A 22,895-nucleotide genomic window follows, 5' to 3' on the forward strand; every position below is an offset into this window, starting at 1 on the left:
TAATATATAATGACATTAATTTTATTACTTATATTTATAATTAATATAATTTTATTAACTCATTATTAAAAGTATACTTAATTTGATATTAATCTAATATAAATAAAGCTAGGTAATAAGAACAAAAAAATACAAAACTTGACCAAAAACTGAGCCATAAATGTCAGAGTATTTAATTCTTACAGAATATATTCTATGACCATAATGCAATTAAGATAGAGATAAATAATAAAAAGAAAAATAGAAATTTCCTTATTTTCGACATCTAGAAACATACGTCTAAATATTTAATAGAGACTAAGTCACAAAGAGCTTACTGTAAACTGAATAATCAAAAATTATAGGATTCAGCTAAAGCTATAGTTACAGCTTGGCCATTGCTAGGTCATCAGTGCCACGCCTCACCTTGGTCTCCCAGGCCACGTGGGAGACCGTCACTGACTGTCCAGGTCTTCCCTGCTCTTGAAAGCCGGGTCTGAACCAGAGCGAAGATAGTCTCCGAGACAGCCCCAGAAGAACGCAGAGACAGGGCCTTTCTCCGAGTAGAGGGAATTGGGGAAAAAGGAGATCGGAAGTGGACTGGAAGATTATTTTTCACAGATGTTGCAAATTGAACCCCTCAGCAGCTCTGTGTCTATTTCCCCTCAGTCGCGCCAATGTTGTGTGTTTCCACTTTTACAGGGTTTTATCTTATTATTACTGGAAAGGGGACAACAATCGTTCCTCGTGGCTGTGGCTTGCAGTGAATGGTCTGCGTGGGCATCCCTCCACCTGCCGGGCCCCTGCGGGGTCAGTCTAAGCTCCACTCAAGAACGCTTCTTTCTGTGAAATGCTACGCGGTAGCACAGCAAAATATCGTGCCCTCTCTGAGGCTCGAACTCAGGACCTTCAGATTATGAGACTGACGCGCTGCCCACTGCGCTAAGAGGGCACTAGCTAACACTTTTCTTTGTCACTAAAGAAAGTGCCTGCGGCCCCTTTCTCCCGCCGAGCCGCATCCCAAGCGTCGGTGTCTCCCAGCAGCCGCAGGGCGGGTCCCAGGACACGTGGGGAAGGAGGGCCGCTCTTCCGGGAGAGGAGCCGTGTTGCGGAGGGAGGGTGGCCCACGCCCCGCAGCCAGAGCCTAACGGGAGCGCAGCGGGTCCCAAGGAGGAGGTAGGCGCGGGCAGCCGCGCACCCTGGGGTTGGGGAAGGAGGGAGAAGAGGCGCGGCCCGTGGGGTTCTGCAGGTTGAGCAGGAGTAGGCGGGGCTGACACTCGGGAGGGCCTGCCTGGGGCCGGGGCTCCAAGGGGTGACCCCGCCCGCGCACTGGCTCGGGCACCCAGAGAGCAAGCTTTGGCTTTGGCAAGAGGCCGGGCGGCCGAGGATGCGAAGCGCACGGAGGTGGTACAAGCGGCCGACCAAGTTGAGGTCGTCGATCCTGACGGTTACCGTCGCTTGAGAGCGCGGGAGATGACAAACGGCGAGTGTCCGGGTGGACGAAAGCCAGGAGGGGGCGACACCAGCTGCAGGTAGGTGTCGGGGTGCCGCTGAGGGCTGGGAGGGGCTCTGGGGCGGGCGCGCGCAGGGGCGGGACGGGAGAGGGGCGCGCAGAGAAGTTTGCGACGTTAAATCTCCAGGCCTGATGCTGGATGGGGGGTGGGCTGAGGTGGGAGAAAAGAGAGAAGATTCCAGAAGACTCTTGGATGTGAATTTAGTTGGAAAACGGAGGGAGAAACTATGGTTGCCTTGGACTTGACAGCTTATTCGCTTATTAAACTTTGTGGTTGTTTTCTCTTTCAAGTATTTTGCTTCCTCATTACACACAGGGCATCGTGTTTTGAAGGGCAGGAGAGTAGCAGCGCTCCCTCTGGGCAGGGTTTTAAATTTTATTGTTATAAGAATGCAGGTTGTAGAGGTGAATGGATGGATGGTTGGATGGACAGAACATATAAACACCTTTAAAAAGCACTTCCTTCCTTGTTACCTCAGGGAAATTTCTGCTGCCAGTGCCCAGAAGGGGATGGCTACCAAAGAGGGAAGCGTTGCCCCATCCCATTTACCCAACGGTTATTCTTGGATTGGGTAGCTTATTCTTTCTCTCAGTCCTTGCAGAATTCTTGTTTTCACCAGGGGAACAATATATTTTCATATCTGGTGGGTCTAGCTCCTTCCCTCACTGGCCCTCTTCGGAGAATTGGTGCTGAATTGGTCACAGGGCTCAGGTCATAGGTCATCTCTTGGACAACTGTTCACGCTAATTTCCTCTTCCTCCTCTGATTTCCGAGGGCTCTTAGTCAATGTGGCGCATCCTGAGGTTCTGGGTTGTTCTCCATTGTTCCCTATGTGTCACTCCTCTCTTCCCTTGACTGGGTGCTCTGTGACCCAGGGACAGGATCTGAGCCACCCCTGGGAACACCACATTCAGCGGGATGGTCAGGGGAGTTTTCTGGATGGCACCCTCACTGTCTGCTGCCATCTCCTGCCCGACTCACTGCTGGTGTGGGCCTGTGCATTGAGCAGAGTCAGGGCTTGGCTTCTGTTCTCCCTCAGCCAGTACCCAGCCTTGACCTTGTGGCTGCCCCTCCAGGTCATCCTGGGGAGGCACAAATTCCGTCCCAAGAACTGGAAGAAGCTGGCTGCGAGACAGGTGGCTCCCCCTGGCAGTTCAGGTTCCCAGAGGCCAGGAGAGCTGTGTAGCCAGAGCCCCCTCCACCCACCACTCCCCACCCTGAGAAGCTGCAGTGTGAAGGACACAATTTGTTCCAGGAGTCTTTTAAACACACTTTTCAAGGTGTCCAAGCACCCAGTCTTGAGAGTGGCTCCTCACTGCCTTTGGAGAAATGTTCCTCAGCGCTCTGCGCCGGTAAGGCCAACCCTCAGCCTCCCGTCGGATGAGTCAGGCTCTGCGCTGTCCTGCAGACCATTCCAGAGGCTCCCTGCCTCCCAGCCTCTGCTCCTGCCTTCCTCCCACCTATCCATGCACCCTAATCCGATGTCAGCAATCCACAGAGCCCCTTTGGTGCAGCAGCCCTGAACTAGCAGAGAATGTTTCTCTCTCCATCACTTCCTCGCACCCTTACTCATACCCTAGATGATTTCTTTTTCTTTGGGGCAGAGGTTGGTTTAACTTTCTGGATCCTCTGCAGCAGGTACACAGGAACTAATTTTAGCTTACTGATTGATTACCTTGGAGATCTCTCTGTAGACCGGCCTACAAAGGACTCAGAGATCTGAGGGTCAGGGTGGAGCTGGAGTGAGTGCAGGAGACATGGCCAAGGCCACAGAGGGGCAGACCTGTGAGAAGAGGCAGCTGCAGCTGGGGAGGGGCATTGTAAGGAGTCAGGCATTGTAAGGAGTCGGACATTGGAGACCCCGCTACCCCAGGACTTTGGTGGCCAGTGGGTGAAGGGCTGAGGGGAAGAGCAGGCACCAGGGAACATGAGGGGAGGCCCTGGCCCTGTCTTCTCTCTTTCCCTGGGAATTTCATACCATCCTCTTCATTACTGAAATCCTTTCCTCTTCACACTTGGCTCAGATGTGATGCCCACAAGTCCCTCTCTTAATTCTTTAGTTGGCATTCTGTTCTTCCCCGTCCCATTCCAGCTCTCTGTTCACCACAGATTGTGTCTGAGACACCCAACATGTCATGACCTCTGTGGGGACAGACAGGATCATCTCAGGTTCTGTCCCCACACACCCATCCCAGTGCCTCCTACATGAAAGCCATTTCTATCTAGGTGTTTCTTGAGTCAGTGATTTCAAGGACGCAGTGAGAGGAAAAACCACTTTGTGTATGCAGGACCCCTGATGTGACTTCATCAATAGAGTCCTGAGGATTCTGCAGGGGCACTGGTAAGGAAGGAGAAACTCCCAGGGAGGGACAGGGTCATGAAATCCATCATAATGCGGAGTAAAGCTGCCCAGAGTCTCAGGACAGGGACGCCTGCAGTTTTCCAGCCATTCCACCAGAGGGCAGTCTTGTATTGCCTCTAACTCCCAAATGCATTGAGGTGGATGCAAAAGAGCCCTGCCTGGACTCTGACCTCCTCTTTGACGCTGACTGGCTGTGCGATCCTGAGAAAGTCTCTTCCCTTTCTGGGTTTATTTCTTCTCTACTAAATGATAGGATCAATCCCTTCCAGCCCATTCTAGGATACCAGCATCCCGTAAATTCACCCTGGGCTATGGCCGTGCAATGTAGAGAGTGGGGACGTAGTGCTGTGCTTTCTACCTCTCACAGCGCTCTTAGAATCCAGGGTCTTGGCGATGCTGGTGCATGGCCGCTGGAGTGAGATGCCCCTGCTCACCGCAGGTCTGCCATGACTGGTTGTCTTAATCTCTCTGTTCCTGTGAAATGGTGATCAAACCTGAATTTACTCCACTGGACTGCTGGAAGGTCGAACCGAGGTATAATTCGAGAGTGTGAAGAATATGTCTAGCTTGGGACGGCAGCTGTGGTGACTGGTACTCATCACTGGATGGTTTGACCACTCTGAGCAGGAAGACCCCCCGCCCCCCGCTCCCCGCCCCCAGCCCTGCCCCGGCCTGGCTGAGCCTCCCCATTCACTGCCTGGTGTGCTTGGTCCAGCTGTTCTCAAAGGCCCCTGCTGGGGAGTAGGAGCAGCTCCCGGAGGTGCCAGATCCCAGTCCTGCCTATTATATTCCCCTTGTTCCCACACCTGGCTGCACGTTGGAATAACTGAGAGACTCCTGCTAATCATCCACAGAAAAGGATTTACTTACAATGTAAAATTTACCACACTTAGAAATTAACTTTCTAAGTCATTTATACTTACAGAGCTATAGGAGTTAAACTAAAAAGGTGAATCTTTAGGAGGAAACAGATTCGATAGTGGCCTTTATAGTGGTCGAAGAGTTTTTTAAACTCCAAGCGTCAGATTGTTGTCTGCATGTACTCTCCTGGGCAAAAGGGAGCTCTTACTTGGGGAGAGCACAGATTGTATTCTCTCAGTAGGTCTAAGGGGAACCATAGGTGGAAGGGTAGGGTGGGGAACAGAAGGTCCTCCCAGATGACATGGTGGCATGGGACATGGGGCATCTTCATCTTGGTGTGGTTATGGAAATTGTGGAAATGACAGGTGGCCCATGACATCCAGCTCTCTAGAAGAGAAAGGTTTCTGGCATCTCATGGTAAGGTTTCTGGCATCTCATGGTGGGACAGAGCTAAACCAGCCAGGAACATGGTTTGTTGATATTAAAGTTCGTATGGAAAATAAACCTGCTAGAATATCCAGGGAAACATTGAATCAAAAGAGTGGGGCTGGGGATGGTGGTGGTGGTAGCTCTACCCGACATTAAAACAAACTGTAAAGCCTCTCTAATTGACTTCTGGGACATGGAAAGGACATCAGTGGGCAACTGGCTAAATTTGAGTAAGGTCTGTAGATGAGTTATCAGTTTTCAGTTATCAGTTATCAGTAAATTTTCTGGTTTTGATCATTGCTTTATGGTTATGTAAGTGTTAATGTTTGGGAAAGCTGGGTGAAAGGTATATAGGAACTTTATTATTTCCAAACTGTTTTATAAGTCTGAAAATTACTTTAAAAGGAAAAATTAAAAGTAAAAAACAAATGAATAAAAGAGGAAGCCCTCAGGCCTGCCTTCAGAGATTCTGATTCAGTAAATTTTAGAAATGGGCTGGGGGATTGTACTTTTAACAACTTCCTGGGTCTTCCCAGTATTCAGGTGTAAATTCTCCTGGATCAGGTGACCATTAACATCTCCTTCATTCATTAGCTCAAGAGGTATTTGAATGGATAGTCAACACAAGTCAGTGGGTGAAAACAGAATAAACAAATGAATCTGCAGGTGTGCCCAGCGAGGGGGCAGAATGACTTGGGCAGTCTGATAAGTTTCTATGTCAGGAATATGTATAACTTCCACGTTGTTAATTAAAAAAATCAAATGCTCCTGAGGAATCACACACTTTCTGCTTTAGCAAAATCCTCAAATTCTTTTAGTCAAAGTATGTATATTGACAGGTTTTGTGTGCTAGTTACTGTGACCAGTGTCATGGGGACAAAAAATAAAAAGACACGGTTCCTGCCCCCAAGGAGTTTTTGGTTCATTGGGTAGGATACACACTGGGAACTAACTCGCATTGGGGCCAGCGTGTGGTCAAGACTCAAGGGGGCTTGCATTTGACCTGAACTTGCAGAAGAGCAGGGAGCAGTTGGTCTGTTGGAATGTGGGGGGAGGGAACAGTCTAAGGCAGTTGGGAGGCAGTTCTGAGCAGAGAGGACCGTTGAGGGAATGAGAGGGCTTCTGGAGAGGGATGGTCCAGGGGAAAGTTTCAGATCTTCGAGGGCCCGATGAAGGATACAGTGTTATGAGCTGGGAGGGGACACTGGTTTGAGAGATAGGTGAGTCCTGAATGGACTGTGTTTGGGTCTGTGAGAGGCACCTGAGGACAGATTTATGCTCTCCAGGACCCCATACCAGGGATGAGACCAACCTGGGGCACCCTTCTGGATAGAATGAATTTAGGATGTACCTGGCATGAGCTGCCCAGGCTCAGGCTAGAGGAAGGGGCTGGGAACTTGGGGCTGGTTGGGTTTCAGAGGAAGACAGACATCCATGTGGGTGGATACTCTATCCCACTGGCCTCTAGAAATGTGGGCCTGTCCATCCAAGAAGATGAAGGCTGAAAACAAAAAATTGAGACTGACTCCTACAACTGTCAGAGGAGGAGATATGGAGGGAGAATGTGTAGCTGGAGGGTCATGGGGGGGGGAGGTCCTGGGCCATCTCACTTGGAGGCCACATAAAAGCACAGTGAGGGGAGGGCTGCTCGATCCAGCAACCCAATTCACACCCTTTTTGTGTGCATGCAGGAGCTCTGTTATTGAGTGTTCCCACCTTTAAATCAGGGAACCAGTAGAACATATCTCAAAACATTAGCAGGATTCATTGAGTTCATATAAAGAGTTTTAATAGGAGTACAGTACTCAACAGATGCTACCATTAATCAGGGGATGAGGAGAGTTGGAAGGAGCAGCTCAAAGGGCTATAGAGGATACCCAGCTGGTGCTGACTCACTGAGGCCCTGGGGACAGCAGGCGTTAAGAAGTGGAATGGAGTCATCGTGATATCGAGCACCAGCTGGTTGCCAAGTATGGGACGTGTCTTATCACAGTTAATTCTCACTGTAACCTCATGAGGGCGTTTCTGTTATCCTCACTCTGTGATGGAACAGGCTCAAGGTCACAAGAGCATGACTTACATTTCCTGTTCTGATCTAGACCTTGAATTTTAAATGGCCCTTGGGCTGCGGGTTGCCTCCCATGGAGATGGTCTGATGGAGGAGACTTTCCAAGGGCCAAGGCTCTACCAAATGCTGGTGACCTGGAGATGAGCGAGCCTCTAGCCATGCCCTCAGTGAGCTCCCAGGTGAGGGTTCCTGTCGCCCCTTCCTCCATTGCACCCTGTCTGATACACCCCAGAAGCTCTTTCCAAGGTTAAGGACTCTCTCCTCCTTGGCTCTAGTACCTTCCATGGCTCCAGCCCAGGGACTGAATTGGCTCTACCCAGCAGTTCTCTGCTTTGTCCATATTCTGAGCCATTCTCCTTTCCAGCTTTATCTCTCACTGCTGCCCACCCCTTACCTGGAGCCCTGGTCATACTGATCCTCTTTCTGCCCTATTAATACCCTTCATTCGTCGTGGTGTTTAGGCCTGAAATGCTGCCCCTCCCTCCACCAGCCACTGAAATCTAACCCACCCCCTCTCACAAGCCCAGCCCAAAGGAAGCCGTCCCTGGCTACATATTGGTCCACACTGATTTTTCTCCCTTCTCTATTTTCCTAGATTTAGAGATGGTCCCACAGCGTGACTCAAGGTAAGAGGTTATACTTGGCTGATATCATGTATGTTTGTTTTGAGTTATATATGAGGATGGTACCTTAGCCATCTCTGGGATGCCCACAGCACACATGTGCTGAAGTTCGAAGACCCCACCAAAGTCCTGCCACCACTTATGGCCATCTGGTGCCCAGGCCCAGGTCTGGGCTACAGGAGCAGGGTGCCATGGGAGAAAGAGTACTGGGCTGGAAGTCAGGGTCTTGAGGTCTGTGCCATACCACCCAGGGCTTGACCAGTGACTTTAAGCAAATAGAGAGTCTCTCTGTATTCAGTCTCTTCATCTATAAACTGTAGATTTGGCATTGGACCCGGATCACCCCAAGGGCCCTTCTGGTGACTAGGACCAGCTTTTCTCAAACTTCAGTATGCACACACATTCCCTGGAGATCTTGCTAAAATGCAGATTCTGATTCAGTAGGTTGGGGGTGGGTCTGAGATAGCTGAGCCAGACGCAGGTGCCTGGGGCCCAGCATCAGTGCAGCCGGAGCTGCACGGGCATGCGCAGAGGGCACAATTCCAGGGCCTTGATGTGTCTGTCTGTCAGTCTCCAATGATGTCTTACACTAAAGCCCATAGCTTCAAGCACAGTAAAGTAAAAGCTCTCGTGTCCACTAGGGGCTGAGAAGGTCATCAGAGGCCTTGGAGGCTGAGAAGAGAGGGGTTTTCTAAACAATCACTTAGTAGTTGAGTGGCAGATTCAGGGTAAATATCCTGCCGTCCTCATGCACCATCCAGCTCACCTTTCCTTGGAGCCCTGAGTTTGTCATCAAGACCAACCCTCTTGCCTCCCACCGTGAGGCTCCTTGGGGCCTGAGGTCAGCTGGGCTCTGCTCTCACTCCCTGGGGCAGGAGCGGTGGTGCCAGAGCTGCCCCCACCTTCTGCGCTGGAGTGCAAGTTGATCATAGCCACTGCAGAGAGTCTGGGGCAACCCTTGTCCTGGGAATCTTTATAAGTACACTTTTTGGGGGTATTTAAAAAACATTTATTTACTTATTTATTTAATTGAACTATAGTTGATTTACATAAGTGCACTTTTTACTATGTCCCTTTCCTGCTTCCAACCTTGAGTGGCTCCCAACTGCCTAGTAGGAACTGTTCCTCTGTACCCTGCCTCGCAGAGTCATCCTGAGCCCAACTGCTCCAGGCCTTTGCTCTTACTCCATCACACACATGTAAATCCTGCCAGCCACCGATGCCCATGGGGTTCATACCCTTTCTTTCCCACCACCTCTTGCCATAACAGCCTGGAGAAAACTTGCTCCTTCCTCTAAACTTGCAGAGAAATTTCTCTCAGCATGACTCCTTTGCACCTTTTTTCCTTCTCTGGGATGATTTCTCTTTCATCTGGGGCAAAGGATGGTTTCAGCTTTGCTGAATCCCCTGCACAAGAAATATTTCCCACGTTTTGAATTCTCAAGCATCCAGACTGTGGACAGCCTCATGCGAGATTCAGGAAACCAAGTGTTCATTGGCAGGGTCAAGGTATTAAGGCTGGGAGCATCACAGGAATCCTGACAGACACAGACCTGGCCAGAGAGGGGCCCTGCAGCCAGGAGAGGTGGGTGGATTCTCCAGGTGGACTGTCACTATGACCCATGGAGTTAGGAGGGAGGGAGAGAGGAAGAGAAAGCAGCCAGGGTCATGTGAGGAAGGGCATTGGCTGTGTCTGTTCCATCTCCCACACATGCCTTACCCTCTCCCCACATCTGTATACCTGTTTTCTCCTCAAAGCTCAGTTCAAACACTTTGTCCACCATTAGAGCCCCTTTGATCCATTTCCTTGGTCCTTGGTCCTCCTTTCTATTCCCCCAGCCCACTGCACACCATCAAACTGAAGAAAAAAAGGTTTCTTCAGTTGTCTGCCTCACTCAGGAAATTCCACGGGGACAGGAACAGTGTCTTATCATTTCCAGGCCCCAAAGTACTGGACACAGTGACTGGCCTGTAGAAAGCCATCAATAGATGATGCTGGGTGGACACATTCAGGGAGACACTAAGAGAGAAGAAGTGTCTTGTATATGGCGAGCATGATTTCTCCATCAGCTGGGATTCTGGGGGTTCCCCCAGGGGTGATCTAGAGGGAAAGGAAAATCTCCCCAATCCTCAGTTTTCCCGGAGGAGGGTTCACAAGAAATCTGAGGTAGACCTAAGGTTTGAGTTACTTAGCAGGTAGCCAGCAGAGGGCGCTCCGACACAAGAAATCAGGTAGACCTAAGGTTCGGGTTATTTAGCGGGTAGCCAGCAGAGGGCGCTCCTGCCCCACCTAGATTCCTACCTCTGATGCCCTAGTCCTTCCTCTCCCTTGTGGCCCACCAGAAATGCTGACCCCAGTGGCAGGAGGCCCACAGATTGAACTGCAGCAACTTGGAGCCTCAGGGCACAGCTCTCTGTAGCTGGCTGGCTCCTCTCCAGTCCCAGGGTAGGGTGGAAGGTGGACCCCCATCCACACAGCCTGTTCTGTGGGATGAGGAGGAAGAAGGTTCTGAATTCACCATGGCCTGGGTCTAGGTCCTACATCGCCACTGACTTTGTGACCTTGACACACTCACTTCCCCTCTCTGGGCCTGTTTCTCCTCCATCCAATGGTGGGGTTCATCCCTTCCAGACTAGGATGGGAAAAGCCACCCTTGCCCAGCAGGAGGAATCCGATATCCAGCCAAGAAAAGGAGCTGGGGCCGTTTTAGAGATGAGCTCAAGTAGGGTCCAGACGTGGATAGCATGATGCCTTTTCCATAAGCTGTCAGAGCCCACCAGGTGGTATGACACATTAATTCTGGCTACACTAGCGTACCAAACCAGTAGGGAATATCCAGAGAAGGGATACTCTGTTGACTCAGTGCCAGTCTGAGAGAAGGGGCTGGTGTCAAAGTAATAACAGGGTGGTGGCAGGGGTGGAGGACTGGTGGAGCTTAGCTTTAGAACAATGTTTAGTTACTTAAAAACTGGTCTGGTGCACATTCAGCAAAGGGGTCACAACTGTTAAATCTGGTTGGCTGTTGTTTTCTGAAGCAAAAATTTTATATTTGAATACATGTATTTGCAAAATACAAGAGAAATGTGCTTCTGAACACAGTTTGTCTGAATGCTATTTCTTGATTGTCACAGGCCTCTGGGATGCCAAGGTGGCCTGCCGGGTGGTTTTCAGCAGGAACCCAGTGATCTGACTGAAGGGTGGACACCAGGAAATGACACAGGACGAACCATGAGGCAAGAGTGCCCAAGCCCCTGGCATCAGTCCCAGCCAGAGGAGGAAAGTGAAGTTGGTCCCTACAGGACCACTAGCCCACCTGGTCCACAAGCAGCCTCTTGCTATGAAACAAAAGCAGAAGGACTGAAGGAACCGAGGAGAGATTTAATGGAGAAAAAATAAGGAAACCTCAGGGACTCGCCGTTACTCATTGATTTCTCGACATCGGCTCTCTCCTGGCCTCGGAGGAGCACAGGAAAGGGATGCTGTGAGCGGGCGGGTCGAGGGGTAGAGGTGGGGGCGTGTAAATGCACAGGTGAGGGGCCTTGGAACTGACTTGCTCCATGAACCAGTAGTTTCTACAGTTGCCGTTCGCTGCTCACTTCACAGGCGCGCTCGGTTGTGGGGGTAGAAAGGAGCGCAGGTCAGCCAGGGCTGCGCCTGCGGAGACCGCGCGGCGGAAGAGTCGGGCAGCGTCCTCCCCCGCAGGCGCAGGCGCAGCGGCAGGCGTGGGGGCGTCTGGAGCTGCCTCCGCCCTGCGCGCCGTGCCCCGCGCCTCGTGTCCCAGGCCACGTACCCGTTCTTGAGAGCCGCTGTCCCTGGTAAGGGTGGTACGAGAGGCCTGGCTCCAGCACCTTTGATGACTTAGCTTCTCAGTAAGGGGAGTGCGGCCGCAGAGGAGCGTGCGAGACGGGCGGAAAGCCAGGCTGGGGTCCGAGCGCCCCCGCCCCATCTTCGGGGACCCCGCCACGCGGTTCCACGGTGGCCTCGGAACCCGGAGGGGCCCCGGCCATGCCTGCGGCTCTGCCACTCTGACACATGGCTGTGTCACCTTGGAAAAGTTGCCTCAACCACTCTACCTCAGTTGCCGCCTCTGTCACCTGGTGATCCTGAGTCCGGACCTGACTGAATGGCTGTGAGGTTTAAATGAGGTAGTAAGTGCAGAAGTTTCTTTTGAGCAGGTTTTCTTTTATTTAGAAGGTTTTTTTGTTTTTGTTTTTTTGTGTGTTTGTTTGTTTTTAATTTGGAGTACTCTAGAAAGGGTACCTGACCTCAGTATCCTTGGGTGCCTGGCATGGGCATGGTGGGGACCTGTATTCATGAATAGGTATCAGCGATTAATAATGTTTCTGCCCCTTCAGAATTACAAAGGGGTGTGTGTGTGTGTGTGTGTGTGTGTGTGTGTGTGTGTGTGTGTGTGTGAAAATACTCTCCCCCGGTGCCTTTAGGACCGGGGTTTCTCAGCCTCAGTCATGCTGACAGCAGGGGCTGGCGCCTTGTCTGTCGTGGGAGCTATCCTGTGCATTGTAGGATGATTAGCAGCTTCCCAAGCTCTTCACGTGAGATGCCAGTAGCATCCCCTCCAATTTGTGACAATCAAAAATGTCTCCAGACATTGCCACATGTCCTTGAAGAGGGGAGGTGGGGACACAACTGCCCCTGGTTGAGAACTACTGCTTTGCAGCATTCCCTGTGGAGTGAGCCTCAGAAAGGGGCTATTGTGTGCTGTGTTGAGTTTAGCAAGACTCCTTTTTTGAACCTCACTGGTCTCTGCCTACTTCTGTGCACTGTCTGGAGGGTCCAAGGAAGTCATGGCAAAAGTTTTTTCAAATTTGACGGACACAGACTTTTCAAACCCCAGCTCTTTCTGATAGGGATTACTGGTTCCTAAGCCTGGCTGGGCAGCTGGGTCACTTGGAACTCAGTTTTTACTGTATTTCTTTTCACTGAAACCCCAAGGGTTTTTAGAGCATGACACACAGTGCTCTAAATCACTCAGTCCTTTACTATCAGTTAAAACCTGAGCTGCCATTAAAATTAAACAGTTAATCCTGTGGGGAACAAGGCTTGAGGTAATCTTCTTGTGTGGTGGATACATTTTTTTTAAGCCACAAGCCTCAGAAGTGGTAGTTGCTCGTTCCAGGGAGAGGCCAGAGAAGGGTTTTAAGGAGAAGGCCCAGCAGGGGATGGTTGTGGAAGAAGAATTGGAAGCATTTGAGGTCCCCATTATCTCGGAGGTGGTTTAAAATCACTGTACCTGTGCTGCCCTCATGCTAGGGCATCCTAGATGTGATGAGGGTCTTTGACTTTTTTTTTTTAAATAATGAATCATCCTCCACTGCCTGAATCAGGCTCATCTCTCCTTTTCTTGCCTAACTCCTTGTATACCTGCTCTGACATCTCCCTGGGGATTCCAAAACACATCCAGGATGTGTTATGCTCAGGAGTGAGGAATGTTCCCCTAGACTTAGGGAACTTTTTTGTCTGAATGCTCACATAGCCTGCTTCATTCCTTCTGCTGAGGGTTTGCCAGCCTACCATTCTCTCACTATGGGAAATGTCATGCCTCCTACTAGGCAGCAGAAGCAAGCTTTGGAAATGCTGTGGGTGTGACAAGGAGCACCTCTGGGTGTGACAAGGAGCACCTTTGGGTGAGAGAACCAAGTGCTGGTTTTTGCCTTGAGTGGCTCCTATGCTTTGTGGGAATCGGGGATCTTGGCCAAGACCTCAGGCATAGGGATCAGCGTCAAGTCAAATTCCGGGGTGTGTGTGTCAGTAGCATTGAGTGTGGCCATTTGAGTCCCCCTTCCCATTGTGTGGACCTGGACAGCCATCTGCACAGCTGACTGATTCCAACTAGCACCTTGTGACGCCGTGACTGCCACCACCAGTGTAGCATACACTGAGGCATCTAGGATTGGGTAAGGTGTGTGATGCCTGACAGTGTTAAGGCACTTAAAGTGGCTGCTTTAAACGCAGAGCTCTCTGCAGAGCCATTGTGGCTGTTACCATGGGAGTCTCTAAACAATGCCCCTAGGATGTTGAAACGGGCTGCATCATTGACCAAGTCGATGTTGCAGGTCATCACCAGTGTGTGGGTTCAGAGATTCTGGTTTTCCAAGTGAGTGTAGTAGCCATGAAGCAGGGGTCTCAGCCTTGGAGTTAATTGCAAGTGGCGCTTCTTCAAGCTGATCACACTGCACCAAGGATTGTGGTATGAATTGTCCTAAGAGTGTGGCGTCCTCTCATTTGCTCTGTAGACGGCAGAGCCAGTTCTGGAATATGCCCAGTCTCCACAGGTGGGGCCACAGTCTTAGAATTCTCACTTGGAAGAGCCAGGGAAGATTGTGAGGAAGATGATGGTTGGGTTGGCCCTGGATTGGCTGCATTTGTGGGAATTGAGTTGGTTCCTCGTTGGAGCTGTGACGCGGTGGCTCTTCTACACTTAATTGCAAAAGTGCAGTGTTTCAGGAAAGCACAAATATGCAATCAGGAGAGACCTCAATGGGCCCAGGACAAGGTGCAAGGGCTTCCTCAACAGGCCCAGACCCCAGTCAGGCTGAGCTCCTCCAGTGAGGGACAAGGAGGATCCAGTAGGCTGGCTCATGGGTGGGGGTGAGAAAGAACAGTTTTAGGCAGTAATCTTCACAGTGATCAGACGGTTGTTTAAAACCCCAAACCCCAGATTGCTGTCTGCATATAGTCTCTTGGGCAAAAGGAAGCTCTAACTCAGGGAGAGCACAGATTGTATTTTCTCAGTAGGTCTAAGGGGAAACATAGGTGGAAGGATGTAGGGGATACAGGTCTTCCTGGTGGGGTGGGCATCTTTGTCTTGGTGTGATCATGGAAATCGTGGAAGTGACAGGTGGCCTGTGACATCCAGCTCTTTAGAAGAGAAGGGTTTCTTGCATCTCTTGGTGGGATGGAGCTGAACCAGCCAGGAGGCGTGCACTGCACTGGAGGCCTCGGATGATCCCTGGGAACAGGTAGGTGTTGGGGCTTCCAGTCCAGGCCCTGCCCCTTCAGCAAGAAGAGAACAGGCCCCGCAGGTTGGCCTGTTATTGATACCGGGAGCAGGATCTCACCTGCTTTGATGGTTGGGCCGGAGGAACTCTGGTCCTTGAGGGCGTCTTCCAGGAAGTTTCTGCTGACTGCTTGCTTCTTGGAGCTGTTTTGAGAGACACGGTTTGTTGAAGCGTAACTCTCTCTTTCTTGGTGCGTTTGTCCTAAAACAGGTCTCAAGTTGGCAATTCCCACCTTCTGTGTGGCAAGAGCTCTTTTAACATTCCTGTGCCAAGAACAAGAGTCTGGCTTTCCTGTTCAGAACACCCATGTACATTTTAGAGAACCGTTCTTGTTTTTCTAATTTTTTTCTCTAGCTCTTGGATTTTCTGCTTGCTCATTTTCACTTCCTCAAGCAGCTTCTGCTCTTTCTCCTTCCCAGTCGGCGGTCTGTGCCCCAGCATGACTCGTGGCCCATGGCCTTCTTGAAGGCCTGTGTGGTTTTGCCTTCATTTTCCGGGTGAGCATCGGCCAGAGGCTTCTGTCACTGCTCCCCTTCCTCTGCCGGCACCCGCCCACTGGACACCTCATCTCACCCAGGGTTGGAGGCTGCGTCTTTTTTTAGACTGTGCCCTTTCCTCCCGACTTTGTGCTGTAGAGCTATGACTTGCTGCTGACGGCCTTCTGAGGGCCTGTGTGACTTTCTCTTGATTTTTCGTGGGCTATACACCTTCCTTGTCTCTGTACTCCAGCCTCCTCTCTCTGTCTGGGTGGGAAGGCAACCGCCTCTTTCGAACTGTTGTGGTGGACAGTAGTTTGTCCTGGGATCGTACTGTCATGATCAGACTCCTCAGACTTCTGATTTTCTCATCCTAGGATACAACTGCTTTCTGACTTGTGGTGCATTGGTTGCTGGGGAGGTGGGTGGGGGCAAGGGTCCGGTGTGAGCCACAAGAAGTAGCAGAGCAGGTTGGGGTATTTACCTGCCGACTCTGGTCACTCCTTGGTTGAGGGATGTTCTGCAGGTGGTAACTCTGGAACTTGTGTCTTCCCTGTCTTTTGGGTCCATTTCTTTTCCCCTTTATACTTTGCCTGGGGCTCTTCAGCTCCTCGCTGGTTAACCAGGCTGTGGTTTTAGCTGCTTAGTCTTTGATGCAATAACATACTTCAGAGGAGTGCCTCCTGACTTCAGTGATTTTCGGGAAACCAGAGGCCAAGAAATGGGAGTCCTGAACAGCAGCCCCAGTCTTAGTAAGGCCTTAGTAAGGCCACCTTTGGGGTGAGATGAGACGCCCTCCTCTAAGCTGCTGCTCTGGGGACAGCTGGTTCCCCTTCAGTTTCATCCTTTTGTTTGCTGACCGTATCCCCAGGGGACCCTGTCCAAACCTGCTCAGAGCCTCTGGCAGGCTTTTGTGATTCAAAGTGTAGTTTTGTGATCACAAAGGGCACTTCACAGCTTCACTTTGGTTTTTAAAATTAGTATTCAGGAACCTTGTTTTTCTTTGACTGTTAAGTTCTGTTTGCAATTTCTGCTCTAAAGAGTGTTAGCCATCCCTTTTAAGGGAAGTTCGTGAGACTGGGTCCCACTGGGGGCAGTCAGTGATGGGAGCCCATCCCCTGCTCACAGGCTGGGTGGTGTAAAAGAGCACTGGTCCTGTTCTGCCCTGGGCTGGGGGTTGATAAGCTCATTTCTCTCTCCACATCCCAGGGGTACAGGGCTGGCTTTTGGGGTGCGCCACGTGGACAGCCACAAAGGGCCCCATGCTTGGTTTAATGCTCTATTGTTGTTAACTTGAAATGCGTCAGAATTTTTTGAAGGAGGGGCCCCATGTTTTCTTTTAGCATTGGGCCCTACAAATCATTTGCCCTGCTGGTCCTGAAGAGGGGCAATTAGAGACCTCAGTGCGTCCCTGGAGTATCACTGAGGGCAGCGAGGGAGGCTGGGACAGGTCTTTGGAGAAGGAGTTGTGCAGAGAGGCTGGGGTTGAGGAGAGAGAGAGAGTGGAGAGTGAGCACAGAGGGAAAGGGAGAGGCACCACCTTAAAATCATTGGGATGAATAGCATGAGGGGTGAGGCATTTTGTATGGGCCTTGTGATGATTTGCCCTCTGGCTGTATTTGCGCTCTTCTCCCTCCGACTGGGTCTGCTGTGGTTCTCCGTTATAGAAGCCCCGGTGTGAGTGTCGAAGGGCTCACAGCCTGTGGTTAATGCTCCAAAGAACAGTTGTCAAATGATGACAGACTTCATCACCCAGCTGCATGACAGTGAAATTTATTTCTTTGACAAGCAGCCGGGTCCTGGTCGGTTGGGGCCTGGGGAAGCAGGAACCAGCAAGCCCCTCGGTGTTGATCACTGGTGTTTCTATTGTTGGTTTAACGTGAAGGAGCACACACCCTTCGGCACGTTGCCCTGGGATCTGAGCCTGTGGTGCTGACCCTGTGGATCGCTCTGCGCCTTTTGAAAAACTTTCTTCTCTGAGCTTCTGGCCCTCCCTCTGCATTCTTTGTGTCTCTCTGCAGGGTTCCTTTTTTCTCCCACACCCTCCCTGCAGGCACCGTGGCGCTCCAGCTCAGGCATCTCTTAAAAACATCCACTTTACAGGATGACAGAGCTGCCCATTTCTGCATTAGGTACAAGCTTCCCACCCAGCCAGCACTCCCACCTTTACCCCTGCAGCTGAACAGCCCCTTTGCTCAGTGTGGGTGGTCTGTATGTGGTAAAGAGGCTTGCCTCACCTCTCTGGTATCTACCCAGCCACTCCTGCCTCCCCTTTCCTGGGAGCTGCTCCCTCCAAGGCAGCTGGCAGACTCTCCCCTGCTCCTCCCTGCGTGTGGGTATGCTGGAGAAAACCCTCCAGGGCGAGGCATCTCCAGGATGCTGCGAGCCCAGGGCAGGGTCTCTGTGTGGCGCCAGCTCTGTCCCGGGCAGCTGCAGCGTCCTTGGAGAGGGGCTGTGGGAACCTCTGGGACCTAGGGTGGATTTAAGCACACTTCTAAATTTGTGCTCTTTGCGAGGTCCTGCCCTTGGTTTAGTGCCTTTGAGTGAGATTTCCTGCTCCCTGTGTCTTTTGGTTTCTTGATGCTCTAACAAAGCATAGTTGCTGTCTTGTGTATAAGTATTTTTGGTTCCCACCAAAGGTCCTTTTATGCCATTTCTTATTCTGTTTCTTTCTCACTCAGTCAGTATTGTGTTTTAAGATGTGATTGTCCCCTCCGCAGTCACCAAACTTATTGAGATTACACAAAGAGCTTTTGTTTAGGTGGGTTAAAACTATTGATATTTACTGCATTAGGAATCAAAATGAAGACATTTAAAAAAGTTATTTTTTGATTCATTTGAAAATAGCGATGATGAACAGCTTGCATGTTAACATAAATAACATTTTATCATTACTGTGACGATAGTTTTGACCCCGAGGACTCGCAGTAAAGTGTCAGCCTGTGTCAGAAAGTGAAGGGGCACCCTGAAGGACAAAGTTTGGAAAGTGAATTTTGCTTATATTACTTTCCAATGCCTTTGTCTGAAAAGAAACTCTGAAGTGTAGTCTATTTCAGCAAAGTTTGCTCAGGTTTGATGGGCCCGCCTCCTTGGTTTACTGGCTAATACCATTGCCTACGAAATGGAAGGTTATTCTAGATGACAGGAATTCTGTGTCTTACCAGAAAGCTCTTTGGTGCTTTATGTTGAATTTGTCGTGTCCTAGAATAGATCATTTTAAAACACGAAAGATAGAAACTCCTCACTGAGGAACAAGCTATATGTGAACTTCTCTGTTTATTTTACTCATTTTTCCCCCATAATCAGTGCCTGCATAGGCTTTTTAAGAGAAAATTAAGATGTTTTTCACCTTTTTGGAGAGCATATAGGTCACTGGTTTTTGGTATATAATTACATTGTGCAGCCGTCACCACGATCTATCTGATTCTACCTAATTCCATCTTCATTTTGAAGATGAAACCCCACACCCTTTAGCAGTCAGTCACTCCCCACCCCAGCCCCTGGCAAGCATTAATCTACTTTTGGTCTCAATGGTTTTATCTTTTTCGGACATTTCATATAAGTGGAATTATACGATACGTGGGGGTATTTTTTGGTTTAGCGTCTTAGTGTAACGTGTGTGAGGGGTTTGACCATGTTGTAGCATATATCAATGCTTCATTCCATTTTGTGGGTGATTAATATTCCATTCCATATCTTATTTATCCATATCTTATTATTATTATTCCATATCTTATTTATCCATTCATGAGTCGATGGACATTTGGTTTGTTTTCATTTTTGGCTATTAGGAATAATGCTGCTATGAACATTTGTGTGCAACTTTTTATGTGGACATATGGTTTCAATACCTTGCGGTCTGTTTACTTTCGAGTGCTGTCACTTAATTAAAATGGGTAACTAAGAATTGTTTCTCAGGAACCCATGGTCATATTTTATATATTCATCATGTCCAAATCTCTTCTGCTAACTCTTTAGATTGTGCCTTTTCAAATAATTTAATAAATGCAGGGGAAAAAAAGGGGGAACTTTCAGGATTTCTCTTATACCTAAGGTGATCTTTCAGGTTTCTCAGAGGAGCCCTGGAAAATCACAAAGATTTGTTTTTGCGTCTCATTAAAAGAGAGATGCTGGGGATAATTAGGTTTGTTTGATGTGTTACTGTTGGCACAAGAAGAATTGTCAGATCAGAAAACATGTGTGGCCCTTCCTGAGGTTCAGCTTATATGGGTGAAATGTTAATGTAAGCATTTTAGAAATTGCGTGCCTTATGGAAGTTCCTGCTGATTTGTCAGTGCCTCACTGGCCCTATATTTTTACCGTCAGGAGAAATGCTCATCCAGAGTCTTACAAAACAGTTCTGTACTGCAGCCTGAGAGAGTTTACTCTCTTCCATTCTAATATTATTGGTTAGAGCAATGAATTAACTGCAGCCCTGAAGTCTCTGTTATGTCACAGAGGTTTTTGTTTACTCTGATGCTGTAGCTTATGTCTTCGGTGAAAAAGGACAGTCTGGGAGCCTTGTGATAAATGCCTGTACCAGATACAGCACACTGTCCATACTTTATATAAAGAACAGACTGTTGGGTGCAGGCTTCTGAGCTGACATCACTTAAGCAGCTCTCAGGTGCCACCCGTGGATCAAGTCAGGATTTCCAGGATTCCTTTTGGTCCAGAAACAGATGGCTTCATGAAAGCAGACTGCTAATCCAAGAGCCAGTGAAACAAGAATGAATTACATGGAACTCCATGAGGGGATGTGGGAATTTCATTGTGGTTCTTTGTTTAGAGTGTCAGTAACGTAGTTTCCACACTCTCTTTTCTGGCTCTGTGAGGAAGTCTTTTCTTCTCCTTCCTGCCATCCACAACAATTTAGTAGACTCTGCTTTTGTAAATGGAGATAAAGCATTTAAAAAATGATACTCTCTTTGCATTGGTGGTTTTAATTGGCATTTCCCTAATGGCCAATGATGTCAACCATCTTTGATGTGTTTGTTTGCCATTTATAAATGCTGAAACGTCAGGAGGTCAGATTTTGAAGAACACTTGCACACCGTCCACTGCAGACTTCCCATTGTACAGATGGGGAGCTTGAGACCCCGAAAGGGGATGTCTGGGCCGGGTTCTCCCTGCAGACTGTGCTCTCTGAGTGGAACCAAAGGACAAGCGTAAGGAGGACTGAGCGCCCCAAGCCAGGCTTCTGGGCAGTTTCTGGTGGGTGCAGGTCAGCTTCTGGGCCATGGCAGCAGAATTGCCCCCTCGGGGTGCCTGCCAGGTTCGGAGGACTCCCATCCTGGAAGGAGGAGGCAGTGCCCCAGGTGGCCACCTCCTCTGAAAGGTAAAACTTCCCAGATTTGGAACCAGCTGGGCCCCTGCGGGTCCTCGGGCTCACCGCGGGAAGGAGAGGAAGTGTCTGGAGACCACAGTAAATGTCATTGCGGCTGCCAGGTAGCGACTCACCACCGGCCTGACGCTGTGTGAGGGTATGTGCAACGAGGAGTTTCTGCAGCCTCACAAAAACACTCTGAGGAGGATGCATTCTTACCCCCGATCATAACGTGACAGGAACACAAATATCAGTGAGTCGGCCGGGCTGTGTTTACTTCCTGTTGCTGCTGTAGCCAGTTACCACAAACTTCGTGGCTTAAAACAACCCAGATTTATTAGCTTTACAGCTCTGGAGGTCGGAAGTCCAAAATGGGTTAAAATCGAGGTATTGGCAGGGCTGTGAGGTTTCTGCAGGCTCTCAGGGAGACTGTCTTCCTGCCTTTCCTAGTTTCTAAAGCCTTCCTGCTTCTTGCATCAGACCCTGACTTCTGCCTCCCTCTTCCACATGGAAGGACCCTTGTGATTACTTCAGGCCCACCCAGATAGTCCGAGGTCATCTCCCTAAAGTCATGATGAGGAGCAAGCTTAATTCCTTCTACAGCCCTAATTCCCCTTTGCCAGGTAAGATGATGTGTTGGCTGCATCCGGGGACTAGGGCTCAGACATCTTTAGGGGCCATTGTTCTGGGGGAGCTGAGAGGTACTAGGTGAGGAGGAGGCTGGGAGGAACGGGACCTCCTGCTGTGTGGGATGAGCAGGTGTGGGCAGGACAGAAGAGTGTGAGCACTGCCCTGGAGGACTTACCTCCTAGATGGAGGAGCCCCTGAACACACATCGGATCATGTGATCATGTGCTGTGAAGAAAAATATTCCTGGAGAGGGACTGTGGAGTACAGGGTTGGAAGTGGGTTGCAGTTTAATCAGGGTGGGCCTCCCTGAGGAGGTGGCAGTTGAGCCAAGAATGGAAGAAGAGAGGAGTCGCAGAGCAGCCTGGGAGAAAAGAGTGACGTCCCAACCCCTTGGGGCTGCAGGGCCCTTCATGGGCCAGTCCTGACCGGTCCTTGCGTGTCACCGTCTGGGCTTCTCCCCTCTAAGCTTCAGCTCTCAAGGGACTTGCACCTCCCCCAGTTGAGCCTGGCTTCCTCTGGCTCTGGTGCCACTGATGACAACAATTTTTTTTCCCTGCTGGGAATTCTCATCCAGGACTTGACCCCCACCTCTATTCCAAGGGCCTCCACCTATGCTCTTTTTCCAGCCCACCACTTACCACACTGAGTTGCTAGTTCCCTCATCTCTCAGGTCCCAGAGCCTTTAAGCTGTCAGCAGCCAGGGACTGTCCTGTTTGCTGTCACGTCCCCACCATCTAGCATTCGTTCATCTCATGGGTGTTTGTTGAAGGCTGACAGTGTGAACGTGCCATCTGTTTTCTGCTGGTGTCCCAACAGGCAGCATGTCCCACATCCCGGTTCCTCCCCATCTGTCCCCTAACCTACTCCTCCCCTGTCTCGGTTACTGGCATCCGCTGTGCCCCTATTTGCTCAAGCTCACAGCCTTGGAGTCATTCTTGATTCCTGTCTTTCTCCCACATAACTTGTCCAGTCCTTAGTGAGCCCATGTGAGTCAGTCCTAGAAACAGGTCCAGGATCTGTTGTTTACTGAACCCTCCCACCACTTCCTTGGTCCAAGTCATCAGCATTGCTTGGCAGCCCTAGTGCATCAGCCTAACTCATGTCTCTACTTTCTTTCTTGCCTCCTATGGTTTGGTGTCAACACAGCAGCCAGACTGACCATTAGTATATATAAATCATGTCACTTCCCTGATGTGCCTCCCTTGGTGGCTTCCCTTGACATTGTAAGATCCGAAGTCCTTTTTGTTGTGGCCTCCACCTTGCCTCCCCTGTTTCTCCAACCCATCTACTCTTCACCCCCTTTCTTCATTCTGCTCTGGCCCCAGTGATGACCTTTCTGAGCCTTCTGGGAACTCTCTGACCTCAGGGCCTTTGCACATGCTGTTTCCGCCATCTGGACTCTCGACCCCAAGATGGCAGCTAGGTCTACTCCCTCACTTCATTCACATCTCTGCTTGAATTTCACCTTTTCCGAGAACCTAAAACAGCACCTCCCCTCTTTCTGTCCCTTTCCCTTGTTGAACTTCAGAGTGTGTATCACTACTTTTTGAATACTTTTAACTGTGTTTTCTCTTTTTCACCTTAGAGTATAAGCTCCATGAAGGCAC

General features: G+C 49.9%; 1 non-coding gene across 1 annotated transcript; it reads right to left on the reverse strand.

Moving 5' to 3' along the window:
* Positions 1–858: 858 nt before the first annotated feature.
* Positions 859–931, reverse strand: TRNAM-CAU. The gene has a single exon. It is a non-coding gene; the product is annotated as a tRNA-Met (tRNA).
* Positions 932–22,895: the final 21,964 nt, after the last annotated feature.

Source organism: Camelus ferus, chromosome 9, assembly GCF_009834535.1.
Source record: "Camelus ferus isolate YT-003-E chromosome 9, BCGSAC_Cfer_1.0, whole genome shotgun sequence".
NCBI lineage: Eukaryota > Metazoa > Chordata > Mammalia > Artiodactyla > Camelidae > Camelus > Camelus ferus.